Source organism: Triticum dicoccoides, chromosome 2B (genome assembly GCF_002162155.2).
Source record: "Triticum dicoccoides isolate Atlit2015 ecotype Zavitan chromosome 2B, WEW_v2.0, whole genome shotgun sequence".
NCBI lineage: Eukaryota > Viridiplantae > Streptophyta > Magnoliopsida > Poales > Poaceae > Triticum > Triticum dicoccoides.
The window spans coordinates 250281128-250295900 of record NC_041383.1 but is presented as its reverse complement, the minus strand read 5'-3'; the positions used below and the strand labels follow the sequence as shown (position 1 = coordinate 250295900).

Below are 14773 nucleotides of genomic sequence, written 5' to 3'. Positions count from 1 at the left end.
ACCGAATCAGGTTGTACATGATCTGAAAATTGAAGGATAACTTAGTAGACCTATTGGAAGCTAGATAGAAGGTAGGGCACTCTCTTTTCTCTCAGACCTACAAGTGAATTGGAAGCTAGCTAAAGTGCGCATGCTAACTGAACGGTGACTTTTGATATGCGGACTACTAATCGTAGGTACATATGTATCTTCCTCTCGCCTATACATTAGGAGCCAAGCATTAGCAGTAACCAAAGAACGAGAAGCTCCATGGCTGGCGTGACAAGAGTCACATCGATCAATGTCTGGGTCAGAGAGCACAAGAGAAGAGGAGAGAATGAAACCAAGAGGGTTACTGAACCGGTGGCGAAGAAGATTATAGGGACTCACAGAAGCAGCTACATCGACAGAGGTGAGGCCGAACTTGAGCAGGGTCATGATCATACCTTCTGCGCCACAAAAATAAAGAGTGAGCAACACATACTACTCAGTAAATAGCAAGTTATGTGATGAATATAATATTTGTTGAGCCCATTCACAAAAAAACTGAAGTCATAAGAAAAACAAGAATAAACATGCATGCATCATTTATGTATAAGAAAATTTTAGCATGATTCGTTCTGTGACAGATAAGCCACAAAATCATCGCGTAAGCACAGGGAAAATGAAATTGAAAAGACAAGTAAGAAATGGACCCATTCTTCTAAGATCTGCAAATGAAAAGTAACCGAGCTAAGGATGATTTGAAGTACTGACCTCCTCTATGACAAGGAATAGCACCAACGTCTGATGATTTGAAGCACTGACCTGGTAATATTGGAGCATGCACCAACTCAGTGGTAGAAACTTAGGGACAACCATCCGTCATGCTCAACCATCCATCTATCACCTCCATGGTTGCCTCCTCCACTTCCACTGAACTAGAGGAGAGCAGTCTGTTCGTTCATTATTTATCATCTTAAGATACAAAGTGTTCAATCCTAATCACGCAGTCAGCTAAGAACCATACTAATGGATAAAGAAGGGTACGATTTGAATGAATATCTGGTTGAACATATGTATAGAACAAATATCCTAAAGGAAGTACCACAAACATTAACTACCACAACTATGGTATATTATTAATTGGTCCAAGTTCTCCATTGCCACCGCATCTCTTTCTTTCTCTCATCACAACAGCAAAAGCAGAAAAAAAATAAGCGGACTGAAGTTGTTTTGACTGCCTAGATAACAAAATATTGGAGGATATCGCACCAACATACTGTAGTACCAAATACATGCCGCCTAGATAATAAAGATTGGGGCATTTACTGGCAGAGGATATACAACAAAAATTGGTTGAAGAAGAAAGAACAAGGATAGAACAGTACACAGACTGTACTTAGTAGAAATGCACACGCGCGCGCGCGCGCACACACACACACACAGAGAGAGAGAGGGAGAGAGGGAGAGAGGGAGAGAGAGGGGAGAGAGAGAGAGAGAGAGAGAGAGAGAGAGAGTAGAGGAGTAGCTTAACATGCAAAGAATACAAGAGAGGAGTTCTTGCAGGTGGGTGTACAAGCATATAAGGATCAAGTTTCAGAGAATCAGAGATCAATCACTTGTTAGTTGACCCCTCGGTCGCACAATGTAACTTACCCGCATACTGACATGCATCAATGCTACAGTTTGGAAGAAAAACACCGCTCCATGTACTAAGTTTGTGTGATCCTTTTTCTTGCAAACTCAGCCTATGGTGTTTCAGATAGCCTGAGGATCTGAACCAAAGATACAAGAGTGTTCAACCATTGGAGGTAAATAATTGGTAAGTTTTCTCTCCCATGTAAATAAGTTTCGAAGATTATTTCCATGTTCCTATCTAACTTTGGATGCAAGAATCTGAATGTGTCATTGTAGAACTGCAACAACTGACTCACTGCAAACTTACACTTGGTTGACGTTGAACACTTGAACTGTTGTTTTTTGAAGTTGACGCCCAAGTTGTCGTTGTCGCTGCAGCTCAAGCTCCATGCCTTCCTGGTCTGGCTGTTCGTTGACTTCCTGATGCATGTCAGCGTGGTACTGATCAGGTTCTCAAGCAACGTGAAGAGTGCCGAGCCCGTAAGCACATAATTAAGCTATGCACATTTCAACTTACCGGACAACATAAATGATTCATATCAACACTCTAGCAGATACATTTAAGACTTAGATGCTCTGAATTTCTTCATTTGCGAGAAAAATGATATTGCTAGGTAGATCATTTTCTTGTACAATCAGATCTTCAAAAGCACCAAAATTTCAGTGTACAACCAGAATTGCTAAGAATACCTGTAACAATATAGGCATGGAAACTCTTAGTGCAAAGATTAAAACAACAAAATTGCCTAAACTTACAAGTTTAGCACTTTATTTTTTAAATCGATTATTTTATATCCGATTATTTTCTGAATTAACATAGAGTTGGGATAGTTTACATTGATGATTGGCAGTAGTACTTAGTGTCCATCAACATTGTTAGTACAGGTGTCCTGAAGGATATTGATATAGAGCTAGCTAAACTATATATAGAGCGAAAATCAAGAATTACTGGCATTAAGATAATCAGTCAAAGCACATACCCAAACAAAATTTGAAGCAAGCAATTTGATTATGTTGGTCTGATGATCCTCCCATTAGTCTTCGTAGCAGCCAAATTGTTAAAAAGCTACAAGGCAATATAATTTGTTAATTACATAAGAAAGGACCATTAGATTAGACATTAGAAGATGACTATGAAAACAAATTGGAGCGAAACTGAACCTTGCTGAACCCTCCACTACCTCGCATCCGCACATTAACATGCACTCGTTGCACACCTCACAAAGCATTTGACTTTGACAATGAGGAAGCAACTGATTATTTACTGCAGATGTCCACCTACGAATCGTTTTTCTGGGGTTACACTTGCAACTTGCAAGTTGTAAAAGCAAAACACACTGGGTTAGCATTATAAATTTATAACTTGCAAGAAATGAATAATTTAACCCTCCAGATACTGCTTGCACTTCCCTTGTGTATTGAGAATGTAGTTCAATTTGCCACATGTGTTAATCGTTCCATGAATTGATCAGCGACAAAGGTTGTTTACTATTTTACATTCAATCAAACAGTCCCAATCAACTTAATATGAAGCAATGTAGAAAAATGCAAGTCACTGCAGGGAGAAAATCTATCAATTGATGAGTTTCATATAGAATATCAATGATGCTAAGGGTGTGGTGGGTGCAACTGCAACCTCGTGCGGCATGGAGGCAGCGTCGGCTCTCGGGGAAGCCAACTATGAGGCAGAGGTCGTCGTGGTGGCTATCCTGGGTGAAGTCAACGAGCTACACATGGACGGCAGCAGGAGGTGGCAAATCTCACCTGATCCGGTCGTTGGAAGGCTCAGGATGCCAGATCCGATGCAGAGGAGAGCCTTCCCTTGATCTCCGAGCGCATAGAATCGGTGGCGCGTTCCACAACAACGGCTATGGGTGTAGAGAGAGCAGCCGACGAAGAGGAGAGCGGCCGGCTATGACCAAAGCAAATACCATGCTGTTCTAAAAGACTCTCAAAATGATATAAGTGAAGCATGAGAGACTAGTAATTTCTTCAAAATTAAGACACCACCGCCGTGCTCTAAAAGATATAAATGATGCACTAGAGCAAATGACAAACTACTCCGAAAGATATAAGTGAAGATCAATGAGTAGTTGAATAATTGTGCAACTATGTGAAGACTCTATAACATTAAAGAATTTCAGATCTTGGTATTGTATTCAAACAGCAAGCAAAGCAAATAAAATGACATTGCAAGGATAGCACAACTCATGTGAAGAAGCAAAAACTTAGGCTCAACCGATACTAACCGATAGTTGTTGAAGAAGAAAGGTGGGATGCCTAACGGGGCATCCCCAAGCTTAGATGCTTGACACTTATTGAAATATTATCTTGGGGTGCGTTGGGCATCCCCAAGCTTGAACTTTTATGTCCCCTTAATTCCTCTCATATCATGGTTTCTCTTCTTTTTATCAAAAGCTTCATTCACAACAAACACAACAAGAACTCGTGAGATAGGTTAGTATAAACCAATGCAAAACCTTATCAATTTCTACTGTAACAAATCACTTAAATTATTATTCAACATTGCATACTAAATGCCTCTGCATATTTAATACTCCTATCCTCAAATAGAATCATTAAACAAGCGAACATATGCAGACAATGCAAACATAACAGCAATCTGCCAAAACAGTACAGTCTGTAAAGAATGCAAGAGTAACAATACTTCCCTAACTCCAAAAATTATGAAATAAAATTCCCACTGTAGTAAATTTATCATATCTCATTATGCAAAAGGTTTCAACATTATATCATGCTCTGACTTTTCTTGGGAATGTTTGCAACAGCGGTAAACTTTCTGTTTTCAAACAGCAACATGTATACAAGCAAAATAAGCATGGCAAAGGCTATCCTTGACATTTTTATTGAAAATAAAGATTCAAAACATTATTATAAATAACAGCAATAAAATACTAACTAAAGAAAATGACGCTCCAAGCAAAACACATATCATGTGGCGAATAAAAATATAGCTCCAAGTAAAGTTACCGATGAACGAAGATGAAAGAGGGGATGCCTTCCGGGACATCCCCAAGCTTAGGCTCTTGGTTGTCCTTTGAATATTACCTTGGGGTGCCTTGGGCATCCCCAAGCTTAGGCTCTTTCCACTCCTTATTCCATAGTCCATCGAATCTTTACCCAAAACTTAAAAACTCCATAACACAAAACTCAACAGAAAACTCGTAAGCTCCGTTAGTATAAGAAAATAAAACAGCCACTTAGGTACTGTAATGAACTCATTATAAATTCATATTGGTGTAATATCTACTGTACTCCAACTTTTCCATGGTTCATACCACTTAATACTAGCCATAGATTCATCAAAATAAGCAAACAACATAAAGAAAACAGAATCTGTAAAAAACAGAACAGTCTGTAGCAATCTATATCAAACGTATACTTCTGGAACTCTAAAAATTCCACCAAATTAGGAAGTCCTAAGCAATTTGTGTACCAATCCTGAGCAAAAATAATCAGATCAGAAGCACGTTTCTGTGAATTAACAAAACTAATTTACTGGGTGCAAAAGTCTCTGATTTTCAGCAGGATCAACACAACTATCACCGTAAGCTATCCTAAAGGTCTTACTTGGCACTTTATTGAAAAAAAGCTATAAAACATGATTACTATAGTAGCATAATCATGTGGACACAAAAAAACAGTAAGGATAAATATTGGGTTGTCTCCCAACAAGCGCTATTCTTTAATGCCTTTCTAGCTAGGCATGATGATGGCAATGATGCTCACATAAAATATAAGAACTGAAACATAACGGGAGCATCATGAAGCATATGACTAGCACATTTAAGCCTAACCCATTTCCTATGCATAGGGATTTTGTGAGCAAACAACTTATGGGAACAATAATCAACTAGCATAGGAGGGTAAAACAAGCATAAGTTCAAAACTTGAAGCACATAGAGAGCAAACTTGATATTATTGCAATTCCTACAAGCATATATTCCTCCCTCATAATAATTTTCAGTAGCATAATGAATGAATTCAACAATATAACCAGCACCTAAAGCATTCTTTTCATGATGTACAAGCATAGAATTTTTACTACTCTCCACATAAACAAAATTCTTCTTATTCGGAGTAGTAGGAGTATCATAAGAGACTTGAACACTAAAAATTGTTTCCACATAAAAAGAGTAATGTTCAGAAAAAGGGTAATCATAATCATGACAAGATTTGTAAATATAATCATCACTACTTTTTATAGCATAAGTTTCATCACAATAATCATCATAAGTAGCAACTTCGTTCTCATCATAATCGATTGAAACCTCTCCTAAGATAGTGAAATCACTAAATAAAGTTGACACTCTTCCAAATCCACTTTCATATTCATCATAATAAAATTCAACATCCTCCAAAATAGTGGGATCACTACTTCCTAAAGTTGACACTCTTCCGAACCCACTTTCATCAATATAATCATCATAAGTAGGAGGCATGCTATCATCATAACAACTTTGCATATCAAAACTTGGGATGTTAAAAATATCATCTTCATTAAACATAGCATCCCCAAGCTTGGGACAAACATTAATTTCAGCAAATATATTCTCAAATATTTCATCCTCATCAAACATAGCTTCCCCAAGCTTGGGCCCTTTCATATCATAAGCATAATCACTCTCATCATTAAAAATATTGATAGCACCAATAGTATAGCAATTATCATCATCACAATGAGTAGTAGGAGCAACATCATTTGGGAGGGATACCTTTCTACCTTTGTTTCTCCTTCTTTTATTTTTCTTCTTCATATTATGTGTGGGTTCAACCTTCCTCTTTGAGCTCCTTATTGATGAGATTGGTTGAATAGAAAGCTCCTCCTCGTTACCTGATTCATCATGAGAAATAATAGGAGGATATTGGGAAGTCTCTTCCCTTTCATTAGTATTTTCGTCATCTACTATTTGCTTCCTTTTCTTTAGGTAATTGTCAATATAAGGATTTTCAATGCAATTCTCCGCACAAAACATATAAATCTTTTCTAGATCAATATCAAGGAAATGCTCAAGATTAAATTCTGGAATAGGCTTAGTTAAACGTTTCAACTCTTCATAACCCAAAAGCAAACTAAGTTCATTATAATGTGCAAGGGAAATCAAATCATCACAATTGTTGGACATGATTCGGTCATGAAACAATTTGCATTGGAGATGTAAATGATCTTGTTTATTGCAAAATTCACAACGGGAAAGATATCTTAAATTCTCCGCACTCTTATCTAGTCTTTCTTGCAACTTCTTAGTTTGTAATTACTTATGCCTCTTGCAATATATATCTTCTCTATTTGGTGTGTTCATGCAAACATGCACTCCACAAAACTTGACATGCTCATAAGATATATTTTCATCATGGCTAGAGCAATCATCATTAGTACTAAGGATATTCAAGGAGTTTATACTAACAACATTGCAATCATGCTCATCATTCAAAGATTTAGTACCAAGCATTTTAAAGCATTCTTCTTCTAGCACTTGAGCACAATTTTCCTTTCCATCATTCTCACGAAAGATATTAACAAGACGAAGCGTATGAGACAAACTTAACTCCATTTTTTTGTAGTTTGCTTTTATAAACTAAACTAGTGATAAAACAAGAACCAAAAAGATTCGATTGCAAGATCTAAAGATATACCTTCAAGCACTCACCTCCCCGGCAACGGTGCCAGAAAAGAGCTTGATGTCTACTACGCAATCTTCTTCTTGTAGACGTTGTTGGGCCTGCAAGTGCATAGGTTTGTAGGACAGTAGCAAATTTCCCTCAAGTGGGTGACCTAAGGTTTATCAATCCATAGGAGGCGTAGGATGAAGATGGTCTCTCTCAAACAACCCTGCAACCAAATAACAAAAAGTCTGTTGTGTCCCCAACACACCAAATACAATGGTAAATTGTATAGGTGCACTAGTTCGGCGAAGAGATGGTGATACAAGTGCAAAATAGATAGTAGATATAGGTTTTTGTAATCTGAAATAATAAAAACAGCAAGGTAACTAATGATAAAAGTGAGCTTAAACGGTATTGCAATGATAGGAAACAAGGCCTAGGGTTCATACTTTCACTAGTGCAAGTTCTCTCAACAATAATAACATAGATAGATCATATAACAATCCCTCAACATGCAACAAAGAGTCACTCCAAAGCCATTAATAGTGGAGAACAAACGTAGAGATTATGGTAGGGTACGAAACCACCTCAAAGTTATTCTTTCAGATCGATCTATAAAAGAGTTCGTACTAGAGTAACACCTTAAGACACAAATCAACCAAAACCCTAATGTCACCTAGATACTCCATTGTCACCTCAAGTATCTGTGGGCATGATTATATGATATGCATCACACAATCTCAGATTTATCTATTCAACCAACACAAAGTACTTCAAAGAGTGCCCCAAAGTTTCTACCGGAGAGTCAAGAACGTGTGCCAACCCCTATGCATAGGTTCATGGGCGGAACCCGCAAGTTGGTCACCAAAACATACATCAAGTGGCACATGATATCCCATTGTCACCACAGATAAACACGGCAAGACATACATCAAGTGTTCTCATAAAAGACTCAATCCGATAAGATAACTTCAAAGGGGAAACTCAATTCATCACAAGAGAGTAGAGGGGGAGAAACATCATAAGATCCAACTACAATAGCAAATCTCGGGATACATCAAGATCGTGCCATAGAGGGAATACGAGAGAGAACACGAGAGAGAGAGAGAGAGATCAAACACATAGCTACTGGTACATACCCTCAGCCCCGAGGGTGAACTACTCCCTCGTCATGGAGAGCGTCGGGATGGTGAAGATGGCCACCGGTGATGGATTCCCCCTCCGGCAGGGTGCCGGAACAGGCTCCCGAGAGGTTTTTGGTGGCTACAGAGGCTTGCGGCGGCGGAACTCCTGATCTATCTTGATATTCGATGGTTTTAGGGTACGTAGGCATATATAGGCGAAAGAAGTCGGTCGGGAGGTGCTCTAGGGGCCCACGAGACAGGGGGCCGCGCCCTGTAGGGGGGCGCGCCCCCTATCTCCTGGGCTCCTCGAGGGTCTTCTGACTTGATCTCTAAGCCTCCAGGATGATATTCTTCCAAAAAAATCATGATTCTGAAGGTTTCATTCCGTTTGCACCAGTTTGAAATTCCTTTTCTTCGAAATAATGAAACAGGCAATAAAACAGCAATATGGGATGGGCCTCAGGTTAGTAGGTTAGTCCCAAAAATGATATAAATGTGTAAAATAAAGCCCATAAACATCCAAAAGGGGTAATATAATAGCATGGAACAATCAAAAATTATAGATACGTTGGAGACATATCGGTGATGTCAACAATAAAAACTTATGCCACCCATATTCAACTGGACATATGTGCCTAGATCTTTCCTCACCACATGATGCTTGCCAAAGGAGAAAAATAAAAGGAATAGAGAGAAAAACTTTGACTCTTGCATGAAAGTAAATACATGAAAGTAAAAGATAGGCCCTTCGCAGAGGGAAGCAGAGGTTGTCATGCCCTTTTTGTTTGTATGCTCAACCCCTTAGTGCAAGAGAACATCACGTTATATTGCCCCTTGTGATGGCCACCTTTATTATGCAGTCTGTCGCTTTTATTCTTCACCATCACAAGTTCATACAATGCTCAATTTTCCCTTACACTAAATGATCTCTCATTTTTAGAAGCAATTTTTATTGCCCTTTTTGCATGATGACAACTTACTTGAAGGATCTTACTCAATCCATAGGCAGGTATGCTGGACTCTCAAACAAGATGGGGTTTAAGGGTTTTGGATGCACTAGTAGTATCTCTACTTAGTGCGAAGTTTTTGGCTAGCAAAGATAGGGGCAAGCACCACATGTTAAAGGATCTATGACAATATAACTTCTATGTGGATATGAACAAACATAAATCATTAAGTTATCTTCCTTGCCCAACGTTAACAATTTTGGCATATAATATTTTGATGGGTGCTCACAATCATAAAAGATTTCCATGATAGTATATTTATATGTGAATCTTCTCTTCCCTTATTAATTCTTTCATGAATTGCATCATTGACCAATGGTATGTTTTTCAATCTATAATAAAATCTTCTACTTATACTTTTCCTTGTGTAATGTCATCACTTACCATAAGATTAGTATATGATCTTTTTCTTTTTATTTCCTTTCTTTTTATTGCAACAGGAAAGTAAACAAGGCAAAACTCAAACTATATTTTATTATATCTCGCACACGATTACAAGGATTGATCACTAGGCAAACTCACAAAAAGAAAGGATCAAACTAAACTTTTATTCATCTAGCAAAAGATAACCATTGATCAAACTAAGAAAGTAAAGGCAAAAGATAATGGAGATTGATACGATACCAGGGCACCTCCCCCAAGCTTGGCAAAATCCAAGGGGCGTGCCCATACCCAATACTCAGTTTTCTTTCGGTAGTTATGAAGAAGATGGTGGTGATGAAGTAGAAGGTTTCTTGTCCTCGGGTTTCCACGATAGAGGCTCACCATCATAAGAGGAGGAGTGAGTCTCCCAGATCCTGCAACTGGCAGCCAAACTCATATCTTTAAACCTTGCCTCATATTCAAAGACTTGGCTTTGAAGGTCGTGGGTCTGGCTATGGAGGAAGTTGATTTGCTCGTTGAGGGAGAAGATGATGTCCTTTATGGGCTTGCCATCCACCTTGAGATCACGGGTATAGTCCGCGATCATGAGGTGATTGGCATTGAGTCCACGCTCCACCATCCCCTTGCACTTGAAGATGTCCTGCTCCATAGCTCTAAGCCTGGCCTCCATGGATCCAGTCCCCTTGGGTCCTTGCACATCGCAGACGTGCAGCACCCCATCACGCATTTGGATACACTACAAAAAAATACACTTCCGTGATGATACGTGTTTGTCACAGTAGTTCACATTTTCTGTCATGCATGTACGTCCATGACGATTTTATGACAGAATCAAGATAGTCATACATGTGCTGTCGTAGAAGTGTTCCATGACATTACCAAAATTATCATCACGAAAGTGTCCACTTCCATGACGATAAATCGCGCGTCACAGAAGTGCTTTTGTCAAGGGTGACCGACACGTGGCATCCACCTTGACGGAACACCGTTAAGCTATCGGGTCCGGTTTTGGATCCGATAACCCGTTAATAGCCCCGACCAATGGGGATTTTCCATGCGTAAGATCATCATTGGCTGGAGGAAACACGTGTCGGCTCACCGTTGGGACAGATGTCATCCACTCATTGGACAGAAGGCGCCTATGATACGTCGACACGTGTCACGGCCCAAGAGAGGCCCATTCCTGTGAAAAGGCCGGCCCGTTTGACTTGGTCAAAAGGTGGCGGGCCGGCCCATGGAAAGCCTGTTAACGACATGTTCGCATATATCCCATTTACAACCCGCTAACCCAGGGCCCGTTATGACCTATCCAAATTAGGCCCAGTAGCGTCATATGGGCCGTCCAATATGACTCCAGCCCATTTTAACTTCTGGCCCATGTATGGCTCATGATGTCTTTCGGCCCATATGAGGCCCTTTGTAACTCTTGGCCCATTAATGGCCCGTGGTGAAACTGGCCCGTAATGAATAGTTTATCACTTTATACCAATTAATGGCTCGTGGTGAAACTGGCTCATAATGAACAGTGTATCACTTTATACCCATTAACGGCCCATTATTCCGTTCGGCTGTTTCCAGCCCATGTTATCTTTCAGCCTTCTCAGGGCCCATTTATTCTCGGGCTCATTTCCAGCATTCATTTACTTACGGCCCATTACTGTCATTTTCTGCTTGTGGGCCAAATTCAGCCCGAGGTTACAGTTGGCCCATTTGTGGCCCGTTAATATGTTGGGCCGTTTTCATAGCGTCATCAAATACGGCCGATTAACGACGGCCCGTTATGGTCGGCCCATGAACGGACGATTCCAACTCTAGCCCTTTTACAGCCATAATGCGGCCTGTTATTGGCCCATGTTTGGCCAATCGCTTATACGGCCCGTAGAAGGCCCATTGATGATAGGACCCGTAGAAGGCCCATTGTGTCTATGACCCGTATAAGGCCCATTGTTTCTATGAACCGTAGAAGGCCCATTGTTTCTACGGTCCATAGGAGGGAAATGGTAACTATAGTAAATATGTAGCCCATGGTTATTGTGGCCTAGTTTTAAAAAATAGGTTATTACGGCCACTAGCAAACCGCGGAAAAAGAACTGCACTGACTACAAGCAAAGAAATAAACAAGACAATAAGGAAATAAATAATCAAGCAACTTACGCTAGGCTATCACGGCTATTACACATATTACATCCACTGGGCATCAAAGTTCGCCACCAGTGCAAATATAGGGAACACAACAACATATAAATGCCGCAACAAAACAAGTCCAGAACTAAAACCACTTCAGAAGAGCTCAAGAAACAATATCCTAGGTACCCATAATGCTGGCAAGATGCTTATCAAGCTTATTAACTTTCTCTTGTTTGGCGCTTAAATCCTCCAGCACTTGCTGTTGCACCAGAAAGTATGCATCTGAATTCTGCAGGGACTTCCTCATCGTTCGGCTTCCTATCGCATAACATCTGATCGATGTCTTTCAACTTGAAGTTGAGACTCAAGAAGACAAACTGATTCAGGCAACGAGTTCGAAGAGCTGGTGCCAGCAGTAGTAGCCAGTAACTCGAACACTACATCAAGACAAGACTTTGGGGTTGTCTCAGTGTCTTCATTATAGTTTTTATCAGCTTTCTTGGAGACCAACAGGGATGTCTCACTATCTTGAACCTTATCTGCATTACTTCCTTTACCATAGCATAACGGGGTACTCTTCTCTAATATTTTATCCGCATTCTAAAAGAGAAACAAAAAAACACATCACAGGTTTATAATGTAGTATATGAAACTCATTTTGGTAAACCATTTCAGTAGTAAGGTGGACAGGATAACAACATGAAACAAACATATATCTATGTAGTATGGTCACTGTATGGTCTATATCATTCTAGTTTATGTTGCCAAATCAAGATAGACATAGTTCGAATCATTCTATTTAAGACAAAGCAGCATAGACAGAATATAAGTGTGGGAAGCTACATAGCAATAACAACACTTGTAATGTGCATGGCATGAGAATATAACTGTTTATTCAATTGAAACTGAAATCAACATAGAGCAAGTTACAACAGCAAACACGTTAAAGAAACAGGTTTAAAACATACCTGTTGTGCCATTGGAGTTTCAATTGCATCCTTCAAATTTGAAATTAGTTGGTATGAGTAAATATAGTGATGCAAGAGCAAAGTAGTATGAACCATAGCTACGGAACCTAACCTGAGAACAATTCTTCTTCTGCTTTAAGCGTTGACTTGGGGTTCGGAGTGGTGGTCCTCGTGCTTTCAGCATTGCAGTTGCCTTACTAACTACTTGTGTTTGGGTGCTCTATGGGGAGACGGTGTTGTGTCAACGGGAACTGGGTTACTATCTGTTTGGGTTGGGGTTAGAAGGGGTGTAGCTGGTTCTCTGTCCAACTGGGTAGGGGTACAATCCGCGTGAGTCTGGGTTATGTGTGGTGGGGCTGGTTCTTGGGCAAGTACAACTGTGGTTCTATCTGCATCAACAGGTAGCACGATCTTTTCTGAAGACCGTGTTTTTACTCCCATAGATACTGCCATCACCCCCTCCAATTAAAATGGCTGATAAACAAGAAAAGTAATTGAATGTATAGACATTATAAGATAGACAGGTGCAATGGATAGTAGGGAAGAAAACAGGGCATGAAATAATTCACATTTATGTTGTCTAACCAAACAGAATAGCATGACATAATTTCACATATATGATGGCTAATTAAACAGGATAGCATGACACAATTTCACATGTATGATGGCTAACTAAACATGATAGAATGACATACTTCAAAATATGATGATTATGTAAAACAGGATGACATGATATAACTATACGATGTGTCTATTAAAGTGGTTGGCATGCCATAAATCACAAACATGTTGTCGATGGAAACATGATGGCATGATATAATTCACGGATAGAATGACATAATTGAAAATATGATGACTATGTAAACAGGATGAGATGATATAATTATATTATGTCTTTAGAAAATGGGTTGGCATGCCATAATTAAGATACATGCTGTCTATGTAAAAATCATGGCATGATATAATTCAAATATATGATTTATATACTAAGGAAGTGAGCAGAGGGCAATCACATATATGATGTGTCAACTAAGGAGATGGCATTCAATATTGTGTATATGATGTAAAAACTAAGCATTGCAATACAACATATGCATGATATGAGTAATATAACCCTGCCAAGTTTGAGCATACACCTCAGGGGGATAATAGGACTGGTCATCTGCCTCTGAATCCTCCTCTAAAGAGCTATCTGTAACCAGCAAGATAATCTGCTTCAGCAGGTAGCATTGTCTACTCTGAAGACCTTGTTTTCACTCCAGATTTCTCCATCACCAATTCAAATGGCTGATGCACAGGAAGAGCAGTTGAATATACAAACATTGTCGACAAAAGCAATGAGAAATACAAAAAAAAGGATGACATGATATAATTCACATATACGACGCTTGGCTAAACAGCATGGCATTGCATAATTCACATATATAATGCCTTGCAACAAGATAACATTGCATAATTAACATATATAATGTCTTGCAACAAGATGGCATTGCATAATTCACATATATGGTAATTAGACACTAAAGATGTGGCATTCACACAAAGTATATCTAAACTAAGCAAATGACATAGCAATGCAAGATACCATACGCACGATATGAGCGACATAACCCTGCCAAGTTAGAGCATGCACCTCGGGGGGGAATAGGATTGGTCATCTGTCTCTGAATCCTCCTCCAAGGAGCTATCTGTAACCAGCAAGACATGCGCTTGGTCAAATAGCATTGTCTGCTCTAAAGACCTTGTTTCCACTCCATATTTTTCCATGACCGTGCCGAATGGCTGATGCATAGGAAGAGTAATTGAATGTACTAAAATTGTTGACAAATTTAACACGTAATAAAAAAATGATGGCATGATATAATTCACATATAAGATGACTGGCTAACCAGGGTAGCATTGCAAAATTTTCCCTTGCAAAATTCACATATATGAT

At 39.4% G+C, this 14773-nt stretch overlaps 1 pseudogene; it reads left to right on the top strand.

The window, feature by feature from the left end:
* The window catches only part of LOC119367635, an 82924-nt pseudogene that overhangs the window by 12365 nt on the left and 55786 nt on the right, over positions 1-14773 (top strand).